This window comes from Schistocerca americana, chromosome 1 (assembly GCF_021461395.2).
Source record: "Schistocerca americana isolate TAMUIC-IGC-003095 chromosome 1, iqSchAmer2.1, whole genome shotgun sequence".
NCBI classification, from domain to species: Eukaryota; Metazoa; Arthropoda; class Insecta; order Orthoptera; family Acrididae; genus Schistocerca; species Schistocerca americana.
The window spans coordinates 726,117,427-726,130,895 of record NC_060119.1 but is presented as its reverse complement, the minus strand read 5'-3'; positions in this window follow the sequence as shown (position 1 = coordinate 726,130,895).

Sequence of the window (13,469 nt, the reverse complement as noted above, 5' to 3'; positions counted from 1 at the left end):
TCCACTAGAAAACTGTCGGATTCTGCTGATTTATTAACTTCCCCCTTGGCAAAGGCATCTGCAACGTCATCATTCGTGATCTTCTCTAAAAGGGATGCTGATGCCGTATCATCAAGTGTGCCAATGTGGGTCTGTGGGAATGCCGCCAAGGCCGTATCTTCGTGGTGCACCTCTTGATATAGTCGGCAATTTCGTGAAATCGCATTCTAGGGACGTTCATGGTTTCAGAGTTCATTTGCAGGAACACACGCATGCCGGGCAGCAACAGTATGACAACTACGGCAATGGAAATCAAAATATCACAGTAACGAAGTCTGTATACAACGTTGTATATTGGTGTCGTTATTTCGCTTACTTTTCTGTACAAGTAACTTTGTGGTGATTTGCCACCATTACCAGAAAATTTTAAGTAAGTTCCTGATTTTTAATTTCTAGCCGGCCGGTGTGGACCAACGGTTCTAGGCGCTTCAGTTTGGAACCGCGCGACCGCTACGGTCGTAGGTTCGAATCCTGCCTCGGGCATGGATGTGTGTGATGTCTTTAGGTTAGTTAGGTTTAAGTAGTTCTAAGTCTAGGGGACTGATAACCTCAGATGTTAAGTCCCATAGTGCTTAGAGCCATTTGAACCATTTAATTTCTATATTTTTAATAAATATGATTCCGATTTCCCTTCTTATACGGTAACTATGTTTGTTGTAGGCTATGCCTCAAAGAAGAACACAGATGAACTGGAAGACAAATAGTTAGATATAATTTTTGCGTAGGCAAAGTAGTAGGAATAATGTGGCCATTAATAATGATAATTCTATTGTTGTTTTGAATGATACATTTAAATGTGCACTGAACGTAATTCCAAATAATATTGAAGGCTATAATTGCGGTTTGGCGAATGTAGGCTACAGTCCAAATGTAATGGAAATCACTTCGCATCGGTAATTACCGGTACTTTAGCGATACAACGGTATTCATATTGTGTTTCCATAACAGATAAGTTAATTTGCCGCCATTAATATAAAATTTATTTTTCAATGCCCCGTAGCAAGCACTCACTTAAAATTATCGAACTGTTAAACAGAAACCGAAGAATTAATTTCAGAATACTCGTACCTAAAATGTAGTATTAGCTGTGGTCCAGTTCTGAGGCTCAAATCTCTGACACATGTTTGCGTGGGGTGTGTTACTTGAAGATACAGGACATTGTTTGTCACAGATCAAGTCCACCAACTTAAATGGTCGAATTTCGACCACAGGCGATACCAGAATAACTTAAACTCTGAAGTGTTTTTATCTAAAGTGAATTACTGCATCTACCTTTCCCTAAAGTGGATTTGTCTGTTTCAGCATTAATTTGAGGCGAGGCGTCGTGGAACACTTGACAAGGTGACGAAATTGGTCGGCCCTTGTATGCAAATTTGCGTGTTCGACCATAGAACCTGCCTTCATTATCTTTTCATGGTTTACGAAGCCCGATTACAATTTGTTGTGCGCATTTTTATGCACGCCAGTATTGGCGATTTACACCTTTATTACCGATACACGGTCTTGTATCACCCTATTAATGACTGACCACGGAAATCAGCTATGCCGAGCTTAAAGTAATACTTTTATTCATTTCATTTTCTTTATTAGAACGTCTCGGCTTTTCTTATAATAACGCTCCTCTCATCAATTTCATTAGTAAACATCTTTACCTCTGAACCGGAGCAGAAATACTGCAAATGGCGAGATCAAAAAAATTTTACATTTATTATTCTGTGTTCCATGGAATTCTGCCTGAACGGTGTCGCACGAGAACATTATTATTGGAAGTTAATTAAAACATATTTCAGACCAAAATTAGACGCGGATGTTGAAGACAACTCTACGTCATCGCTATTTCAGTTACAGACATTGGCATAGAAAGCTTTCTGCTTCAGTGGGTACGATTAATAACCCTAAAGCATTCGTCCATAAATGCTTAATAAATGTGAACTTTCCTTTATTGAATTTACTTGTATGTATAAATCTTTAACGAGCTATGTGCCACAAGACGGCCTCTCTTTTCCTGACGTCTGTAATAGTGAATAACAAATTTCAAAGTGTGCGCCCTGGAGTCAATTGCTTATGCTAGCCACTACTTATTCTCACCTTAATTTTGTAGATACTTTTCAAGTCTTTGATTGTTTCAAGATTATTTTATTAAACTTATTTTTATCGTGAAGACAGGAAAAGTTTTAAAAAATGACTTCACACATAACAAAAATATTGAGATGAACATTGAGCAGAAGGAACTTGACGCTAAGGATGTAGGAAAGTCTCATGTTTATGAGTTGAACCAGAATCAAGCTCTGAAATACAGGTACATATTTTAGCTGGAAGTCTTCTGTGTAAAGGCACTAGTCACACAAACAATCAGCAACCAAATGTAGACCTTGAAATCGATGCTTCATATTAGGAGAATGATCCAATGGACAATACTTCCCATGCATCTGATTTGGAAATTAATGATCAGCTTATTGCTCCGATTGTGATAATGATGCAAAAGTTACGAAAGGATTTTAAGAGTTTTAATACAGAACAGAAAAAAAATTCCCCAATGAATAAGCAACTTTAATGGCTAATTTTAATAATTCGTCTATGTAGTACAATAGCTTAGCAAGCTATGTGTCACAGCTGAAATCAGCTTATTGTGACATTCCAAATGGTATAACAGTTTTGTCAAAAGAGAAAAAACAAATACCACAGTACCACAAACAAATCAGAGAATAAAATAAATACTTTCATCGATGAGGAGGGGGGGGGGGGGGTGAAAGTGGAGAAACAATTTAAAGATCAGTGCTAATTCATTCTTGATGATTTGCAGTGGCCGACAAGGAATGATATAGAAATAAATTATCAATTAAATTCGAAACAGAAGCAAACCCTGAGTAAAACAAGTCGCTCATGCTGTATAGAACTGTGACAGTTCTGGTGAATCTGTTAAAACAGAGCCTGAACAGATTAAAAACACTTTAAGTAAAGATGATACGAATGTGTGTTTTCTGTTCTTTTTGACCTGTCTGAAAAAACAGATACCATGCATTCGTGCAATCGATTCACCTCGATGGCTAATGAATCCACAACCTTTGGTGCAGAAGCACACTTAATTTGACCTCAGGTGGGAATTTAAAATTACTGAGCATGCAAGACATGAATAGGGACTGCAGATAGGTGGCACTAGGTAGGAGTGCGAGTCAGCTGGGGAACACGCAGAGATGTCCACACATTTTCTATAAACACTGTGTCCGGGTGGCACAGTGGTTAGCTAGCTACCTAATAAGCAGGAGATCCCAGGTTAAAGTTTTAGTCCGGCATGCATTTGCACTCATTGCTGCTGATTCTGCACTAAGTCCCGATGCAGCTGATGTCATTAGTTTCTTCCCTCCTCTTTCCTTTTATATTGGATTGATTCATAAGTTTGTTCATTTTGCTCATGCATTCCTTGTACAGTGCCTGCAAACCCAGCATCTACCATGCCTCCCAGGGTAACGCAGTTGTCTAACTGACCCTATGACATAGATGTCGACGTCCTGACGCACCACTGAATGTGTCAGTGTATGTTTGTGCCTGGCATTGGATGGAACAGCGTGGACATGTGTTTACAAGCGAAAAGTTGTTCAAATGGCTCTGAGCACTATGGGACTTACCATTTGAGGTCATCAGTCCCCTAAAACTTAGAACTACTTAAACCTAACTAACCTAAGGACTTCACACACATCCATGCCCGAGGCAGGATTCGAACTTACGACGTAGCAGTCGCGCGGTTCCAGACTGAAGCGCCTAGAACCGTTCGGCCACCATGGCCGGCTATGGAAAGCGAGAAGGAAGATTTCAGACATCTTGTGCTGTTTTACTATCATGAGGCAATACCTGCTTCATAATGCCGGCAGATTTTTGCTGTATACGAGGATGATGCAGTAACAGCTCAAACGTGTGAAAAGTGGTTTAGTCAGCTTTGAGCTGAGAATTTCGCCTTAACAGACAAACCTCGATCTGGACAGCCAATAATTATGGACGTGGGATGGCTTAATGACATGATGGTGGACGACACACGAATTCATTGCCGTTTTTAGCATTGGAGCTCAGTGTTGCTCATGCTACTGCAGCCAGGAACGTGAAGCTGTGTAATGTCAGTATTTGTGATGTATGGGTTCTTTATGAACTGAGCAAAGCAAATTTGATTCAGCATGTGTCTATCTGTGACTCGTTATTGAGATGCAATCAGAATGCTCCTTTTTTGGAGTGGCTGGTACCTGGAGATGAGTGTACAACAATGCCTGGAAGACCAAATCGTGAAGCAACATGGGGCAGCCACCAGTATCAGTTCCTAAACCAGGGTTGCATGCAAGGAAGGTTCTGCTGTGAATCTGAGGGGTTTCAAAGGTGTCATGTATTATGAACTTTGTCAAAATGAGACTATCACTTCCGAGAAATACTGTTCGCAGTTGGATCATCTCAAGGCAGTCATTAATGACAAACCTCCGGATTTGGGACTTGTGTCAATTTTCACCTCGACAGTTTCGGACGACATATCTCTATGATGACCCATTGAAAGCTGCATTCTTTTAAGTAAGATGTGTCATAGAAATGCCGTATTCATCATACAATGCCCCTTCCGACTTTCATCTATTCCATTCCCTGCAGAATTTCGTGAATGGCAAACTCCTGACCTCCTTTGAGGACTACAGAGTGAGCCTCCAAAAGTTCATCAAACTGAAAACCCCCATATTTTGGAAGAATGGATTTATAAGCTGCCAGAGAAATGGCAATATATTGTCGACAATAATGGTGTATACTGCAGGAAATAAATAGTTTATTTACGAAATCTATCCACTTTATTTAGTTATATTGTACATGACCTTGTATGCGAAATGTGTAAGCAGACAGGCCAGCAACCACCCTATCGAAGCTGTGCTGTGAGAGGTGTGTTCCCGGGCATTCTTCGTGATTGCACTCTAAAGAAAAGTTAATGAACTTATGAGACAACCCAGTATTTAAGTGAAGGTTTACGAAAACGGTGTGGCCATATGACTGCACAGATTTTTAGCATATAATAAGAAATATTTACTGTCATAGGTTTAGTCTGAGGTGCAGCACTGACTACAAACCCAATACGTAATGACAGTATTAATCCTACTGTTCTTCCTGTGCCGTCCGTTAATGCTATGACTAAATCTTAAACACGGCAATTGCCTGACCTTAATTTCAATCCATTCTAGTGCTATGACTTCCAGTGGTTTGTTACCGAGTAATGTACTGTACGAAATACCTGATACCTGCAACACCTATGTTTCACATCATCTTGCTTAAAGAGAGCCTGCTCAAACACACAGTTCCAACATTGTATAACAGAAAAAAAATACTCCTCATTGGATTGTGTTCATTAAGGCCTGCGAAGGTGTGTTGCTGCTGACTTGGTCAGAGCAGCAAACAATATGCTTCACAGCAGCACACATGCAAGGAGATGGAGCTGTATGGGTGACACAAATAGCTGAGAACTATCAAACTTATGAACAGTTAGAACGAGCCTTCTTGGTGAAATATTGGTCTCGAGATCGTCATGAAAGAACTTATAAAACAGGTTTTTAACCCAGAGCAATTCCATTCGAAGCAAGGTAGTCTCCACTACTACTTCAAAAAGTATTTAAATAAAACAAAGCCAGTCTCATACGAGGAAATGCTAAGAATTCTGAATGCAAAATTGCCATTATTCGTGTAAAGTTAATACAAGTGCTGATATACGATCTAGAACACTTTGTCAGTTCTGAATTCCAGTGACATTATACACGATGATGTGAAGGCTAATAAAAATAACAATCCTGGCTACAATAGTTCGATGGCACCGACACAGCAACAGCTGGCCAAAGGTCTTCTGTGGACCCCTGTGGCATGACAGCTGATGTCTCCAGAGTAGGGTGACCAAATTATTTTCGGTGAAAACCGGGACACATTCACCCAGGTGCCAATGGACACCTCATTCCACATGTACCCAGGTTTCTTAATTCTAAATATTAATGTTTTGTTGATACATTTTGTTAACCCGATTATTATAACTAATAAGAGGATATAAAAATTGATATAATCTAGATTATCTGTATAATTAATGACATTTAATAAACGTATACAGTAATAAAGAAATGTATTACGACTTTACAAATTTTTACAGCCATTCAACTTTTAATCAATTAACATTAACACGAGCTTTAATATTACTGAGCACTTGTAGAAGGAATTGACTGTCCTTGGAGAAACGGGTATTTTTCACTGCCTCCAGCCTTCTTGATCATGTCTTTGTTGTTTGAGACACAGAGATAAAACTCGGCACAATCCATTTTGTAGTTGTACAGGATATGCAGGATGGCTTCAAGAGAGTCCACTTCCATTCTGTTTCTTTCATCAGTCCACTGGATATTCATGAACGAAAATATTCTTTTCACGTTGGCATTATGGGCTGCGATTGTAAATAAATACCTTGCAAGTATTACCAACTCAGAGTAATGCTGAAGACAGTCACAGCTTTTAAAAAAACTCACCCACTTCTCATGACATTCCAATGGTGGTCTTTATTTTTTTTATCATTCCTCTTGTGAAGACTTTCTTCAACAAAATTTGTCAGTATGCCGAACTGATCAAAGAGAATGGAATCATCGATTTCAACCTCTTTACTCTTCAAATAAGAAACTGTCTCTTCAACACTTTCCCGTTTTGGCACTCTCTTCAGTAACATCCAATCAAACACCGGCGATGAGGGTAAATATGAGGCGCTCCACTTGCTGAGATATTCTACACAAGTGTCATAAAACTTGTTAACTTCTTCTCTAAAACTCCCTTCCGCTGCTTCTGATACTTCTGCTCTTTTAAGGACAGATTTAACATTAAAAGAAATGAACTGCTGTCCTCTCCTCTTAGTAACAGTTTCCAGAGTATTTTTCAAAACATCATTTACCTCTATTACACTTTTCGTGCTTCCCTCAATTTCCTTTATCCCATGCTGCAAAGTGCTAAGCTGACTGTGAATGTACCATAAGAAGGCTTCACTCAAAGGATTACTGAAAAACTGAACCAATATTTTGGAGGCTTTGTCTTCATTTAGGAAAAAAATCTTTTAACGGTTCAAACAGGCGGATTACTCTTTCAACTGCTGGAAACAGTGATAACCAGCGAGTTTTCGAGTGACACATTACATTCATATATTGAGTTCCCACATAATCACAGAACTCCTTAAGCCTCTCTGTTCTAACAGTACATATGTAAAAGTGTGAGTATACCTTCATGACGATAGTTTCAACATCACAGCTTAAACTGTCGGCAGATGTCTGCACGCTGTTGTGTAAAACATGTGCAGGGCACCCTATGCCTTCAATGTTTTCATACAATGTTGCCTTTAATTTGGTAAATACGTTGCATTTGCCTTGTCTTTTTAAACCACCAAAGTTTGTGTTGGTGTTGTCTCCACAAAATGCAACACATTTATTTTTCTCAAGATCAAACATTTCGATAGTATTCATACAAAATCTTGAAATTTCGTCAGATGTTTCATTAGGTAGGGAACTCACCTTCAAAAGTTTGGTCTGAATTCCCTGATTAATATCGAAAAACTGAACAACAAACGGAAATATTTTAGTGGCCTTATGACTGCTGGCATCGGTGGATATCCCACAGAAAGAAGACTTTTTGATGTATTCAAGGCTTTCCTTTACACTCTGGGGACCAATAACTCCTTTCACTGAGGCTGACACTTTAGTTCTGGCTGAAATAAACTTTTTTGCAATGGAAGAATCATCAAACATAATGCTGTTAAGCTTATTAGTACAATCACTAGATCTATAAGTTTGGTGATGTTTTACCGTGTGGTAGGCTAGTGTAAGCTCGGCTGCTCGAACTATCATCTCTTCACTTGACTGACGTTTCACAAAATAATTTTGTAGAGTTTTACTGCAGCTCAGTGCACTGTTATCTGTTAATGTGTTTCTTTGGCCTGGTGCAATCAACTGTGTCCAAACGTCCCCCACGACTTATACTAATAAAACAGTTACATACGGAACACTCTGCTTTGTAATTAAAACGACTTTTCTTAATGAAATTCCATTCCTCGGAATAAGTCACTGAACTTGCAGGCACGTTTCGGCATTGCGTTTCCCAGTACTGCAGCAATAATACCACTAATATGAGAAAAAACTATTGCAGTTTGTCTGACAAAACATCAACTACTACACTGTTCTGACAATGAATGTGTGAGTAAGTGGCGCGACAATCGGACGGTTTCATAGCTCTGTTAAAATAATACAACTTACTACTTGTTGGCCAAATTACAACTCAAAGTAAATTATTGCCTGAGTGTATCAATACTGATACTGTTATTATTAGTATGGGACAATGGAGGTTTTAGACAAATAAGCCAAAACATATTAATTTCTTTTGTTGTATTTCCTTTAATATAGCGAAATCCCAAAAATTTGAGAAAGTTTCACGAAATGTATTTAAAAACTGAATTCCGGGACTTTTGAGCGTCCCGAAACAAATTTTCGGGACACCGGAACACAGGGATGAAAACCGGGACAATCTCGGTTTTCCGGGACGTTTGGTCACCCTACTCCAGAGTGACTTGTGATCCGATCGCCTACAGAATCTGAACGGAAATAAGGTGTGGTCTCTCAAACCGCGTGAAAGGTTTCGATTTCCCTCGACAAGTTACTTCCATCGGAATGCTTCTAAACCTCCCCTTCCCTTAAATCACCAATCCTGTAATGTTTTGCTGTAGGTTGCATTATTGCCGTCTTTGTTTGTTGTTAACACGTGTTACTGACACGTGACGGGGTCTCTTAGAGGGCATCTCGTGAATTGTGTGCCTGGTTTCTTCAGTATAGTATAGAATGTGTTGGCAGTAATATGTCAGTTTTAACAAGCCTAAGTTTGATGACATGTTATTCTGTGGATGGAGGGAGATGTCAGTAGATCTGGCGAAGATTTTACAATAGCTAGTGATCACAGTTCTGCTAGCGAACATGACGCTCTCTCAGAGGAAGAACTTACGAACAACTGTGATTGGGATCTTTCTGTTTCTTCAATAAAGTAGTTGAAGTTTTAATTAAAATCAAATGTGTCCATAGAGATGATAAAGGAAAATGTAGATCACAGCACTGAATGAGAGTTTTGCAGTTTATTTTTATACCCACCGAGCATAATTTTTATGTACAAGTTTAAACCCTGGTATTTAGTTTTATGTGAACATTTACTTGCTACAAATATACTACAATTTTTCAGAGAGCAAAATTCGGTTGTCTAACAGATAGTTTAGACGAACTATTAAAAATACCGCACAAAAGTTTTTGATTTTGTGCGATAAAAGTAAAATACCGCAGGCATTATTTAGTGCAAATAAATTAACAAAGTATTTAATGAACTCGTAAATAATTATAAAAATAATTATTACATAACTTAAATTAGAAATTTCAATGATTTGCGCCTTAAATCTCGGACTAAACTCAGGGGTCCCAGAGACACTACCTCATAGTATATAATAATAATAATAGTATAATACTAATGATCAGAAGCTTTCAGTTTTATGTTTCGCCACTTCGGTCTAAACGTGAGCTTTGGTGTATTTATAACAGTGCTAGGCACTGTGCCCAGACCTGATTAGATGGCTAAGGTAACGTTAAATGTTAAATGACACTCCAATTGCAGCTCCCACTTGGAAAGAACATCTGTACTTACTAGATATGATTTTGTGCAAATGTTCACAGATTGGAGTGGCAACTAATATGTAAAAATCAAAAGTTGGTATAGAGGAAATAAAGTTTGTAGGTCATATTATTTCCCTATTAGGCATAGTACATGCTCCTGATAAAATCTGTGCAATTAATAATTTTCCTACACCATGCGCCAAAGGATGGTTAAAAGTGTTTTGTAGCCAGTCAACTGTTGAACAGCACAGCACTAAACAGATTTTGAGCTATTAAAGATGCACGTGTGAATTCAAATATCCTACATCACCCTGACATGTTTTCTATTGCCACTGATGCATCATTTTCAGGAATCAGATTGCCTGTTTCAGATGCCAGAAAAAGATGGCAAAGGTGAGAGTGATATGATCAGTTTTGTACGTAGAACTTTGTCTGGATGTGACTGTGGATATTCAGCAACCCAGCTCAAAGCTCTAGCTGTCATTTGCGCTCTTAAGAAATTTAATTGTTATGTTTATTGCAAACATATCATAGTGTACTGTGATCATCAGGGACTTAGCTCTCTATTAACATGTAAGTTAGTGCACCCTAGAATTGCTAGGTGGACGGCATTTCTTCAAGAATAAGACTTCGAAATAATGCATATACAAAGTAAGAATAATGTTAATCTTTAGAATAGTCTTTATCGCGTCTCCCACAAGGAGTGACTGAACTTTCCGATCTCATTGAACAATTAGCAGATTACAGAATACTTTTGATGAGACACGTGCTGTACAGAGTATTATCTAGACATGTGTAGTAACATGGCAACATTGTGGGATTCAGATCCCAGGTGACATTAGCCAAAAATACTTCTACCCGACAACCCATCTCAGAGAATTCAGCAACATTACAAGATTCAAATGACATATTGTTCTAATGGTGCAATGTCATTTGTAATAACTGGTGTGTGTGTATTCCTAATACATCTAGAGAACCTTGAGCTTGGTGTACTCAAAATGCTTGGGGTCACTAGTGTGCTACTAAATGCTTGTAGAAACTGAATTTATGCTGCTATTTCCCAAATATGTGCAAGTACATTGAGCAGCTTTTAAAAATCTGTCTAATGTGCCAGAAGGCTAAGCCAACAAACAAATGCTGTAATATTGAACTAGACGCAATATTACTGACACAACCAATACATTTAGTATGTGTCAATATGGCTGGCCCAGTGCCGGCTGCATGATTTGGTGTCAAATATTTATTAGCTTTCTATTATCTTTTCTCTAAATATGTTAAATTATATGCCTTTAATCAACAGCAGCATCAGCTATAGTAAGAAAGGCCAAAGGAAGAAATCACTCTATAAGAAAATGTAAGAAACACATTAATCACACTGATAGAAAACAGTAGGATTTGAAAGAAAATGCATGATAAAGAGTTAGGCCTAGAGTGAGTTCAAACATACACTGTTGGAGAAACAGTTTTGCTAAGATCACATCTGAAATCTGCACTGCATAAACGTAACAATAAATAGAAAATGCTCTACACCGGTCCGTACGACGTCATTAGTATACCTAACCCTGCCAGTTATATCTTGACTTTTACAAGATCAGAGAAAATAAAGGTTTATGTGGCCAACAGGACCTGAAGAGGGTTTCACATTGCCAGCCACAAAGTTTTCAGCCTGAGAAACATTATATTTAAAAGACCATCTTTTTATTGTTGTTAAATTATGAAATGTCATCAAGATTTAAGTTTTGGTACATGTGAAAAGTTATTAAAGTCAGTTTACTGTGTAGCCCAACTGCAGAATTATTTGTGCAAAAGACTAAAGAGCAGTCTGATTACAAACATCTATTCTGCATTTCTGTTATTTTTTCAGCCTGAAAATGCGTGCACTTATGTTCTGAGATGACAATCTGAATATAATCAATCTGCCCTCTTAGCTGGGTGGTAATGTGTTTGCCTCCCATGCAGTGGGCCCAGGTTCAATTCCCGGCCGGGTTGGAGATTCCCCCCACCGTGAACCATGGACCGTACCATTGGTGGGGAGACTTGCATGCCTCAGCAATACAGATAGCCGTACTGCAGGTGCAACCACAACAGAGGGGTATCTGCTGAGAGGCCACACAACTGTGTGGTTCCTGAAGAGGGGCAGCAGCCTTTTCAGTAGTTGCAGGGGCAACAGTCTGGATGATCAACTGATCTGGCCGTGTAACATTAACCAAAGCGGCCGTGCTGTGATAGTACTGTGAACGGCTGAAAGCAAGGGAAACTACAGCCATAATTTTTCCTGAGGGCATGCAGCTTTACTGTATGGTTAAATGATGATGGCATCCTCTTGGGTAAAATATTCTGGAGGTAAAATAGTCCCCCATTCTGATCTCTGGGCGGGGACTATCCAGGAGGACGTCGTTATCAGGAGAAAGAAAACTGGCTTTCTACAGATCACAGTGTGGAATGTCAGATCCCTTAATTGGGCAGGTAGGTTAGAAAATTTGAAAATGGAAATGTGTGGACTAAAGTTAGATATAGTGGGAATTAGAGAAGTTCGATGGCAGGAGGAACAAGACTTTTGGTCAGGTGAATACAGCATTATAAATACAAAATAAAATAGGGGTAACACAGGAGTAGGTTTAATAATGAATAAAAAAAATAGGAACACGGGTAAGCTACTATGAACAGCTTAATGAATGCATTACTGTAGCCTAGATAGACACAAAGCCCATGCCTACCACAGTAGTACAAGTTTATATGCCAACTAGCTCTGCAGATGGTGAAGAAATTGAAGAAATGTACAATGAGACAAAAGAAATTATTCAGATACTGAAGGGAGACGAAAATTTAGTAGTCATAGGGGATTGGAATTCAATAATAGGATAAGGAAGAGAAGGAAAAGTAATGGGTAAACGTGGAATGGGGGTCAGGAATGAAAGAGGAAGCCGCCTGGTAGAATTTTGCACAGAGCATAACTTAATCATAGCTAACACTTGGTTTAAGAATCATGAAAGAACGTTATATATGTGGAAGAGGCCTGGAGACATTGGAAGGTTTCAGATAGATTATATAATGGTAAGACAGATATTTAGGAACCAGGTTTTAAACTGTAAGACATTTCCAGGGGAAGATGTGGACTCTGACCACAATCTGTTGGTTATGAGCTGTAGATTAAAACTGAGAAAACTGCAAACAGGTGGGACTTTAAGGAGATGGGGCCTGGATAAACTGAAAGAACCAGAGGTTGTAGAGACTTTCAGAGAGAGCATTACTAATGATTGACAAATATGGGGGAAAGAAATACGGTTTGAAGAAGAGTGGGTAGCTCTGAGGAATGAAATAGTGGAGGCAGCAGAGGATCAAGTAGGTAAAAGGAAGAGGGTAGTGGAAATCCTTGGGTAATAGAAGAGATATTGAATTTAATTGATGAAAGGAGAAAATATAAAAACGCGGTAAATGAAGCAGGCAAAAAGGAATACAAACGTCTCAAAAATGAGATTGACAGGAAGTGCAAAATGGCTAAGCAGGGATGGCTAGAGGACAAATGTAAGGATGTAGAGGCTTATCTCACTAGGGGTAAGATAGATACTGCCTACAGGAAAATTAAAGAGACCTTTGGAGAAAAGAGAACCACCTGTATGAATATCAAGAGCTCAAATGGAAAACCAGTTCTAAGCAAAGAAGGGAAAGCAGAAAGGTGGAAGGAAAATATGGAGGCTTTATATAAGGATTATGTACTTGAGGGCAATATTATGGAAATGGAAGAGGGGATAGATGAAGACGAAA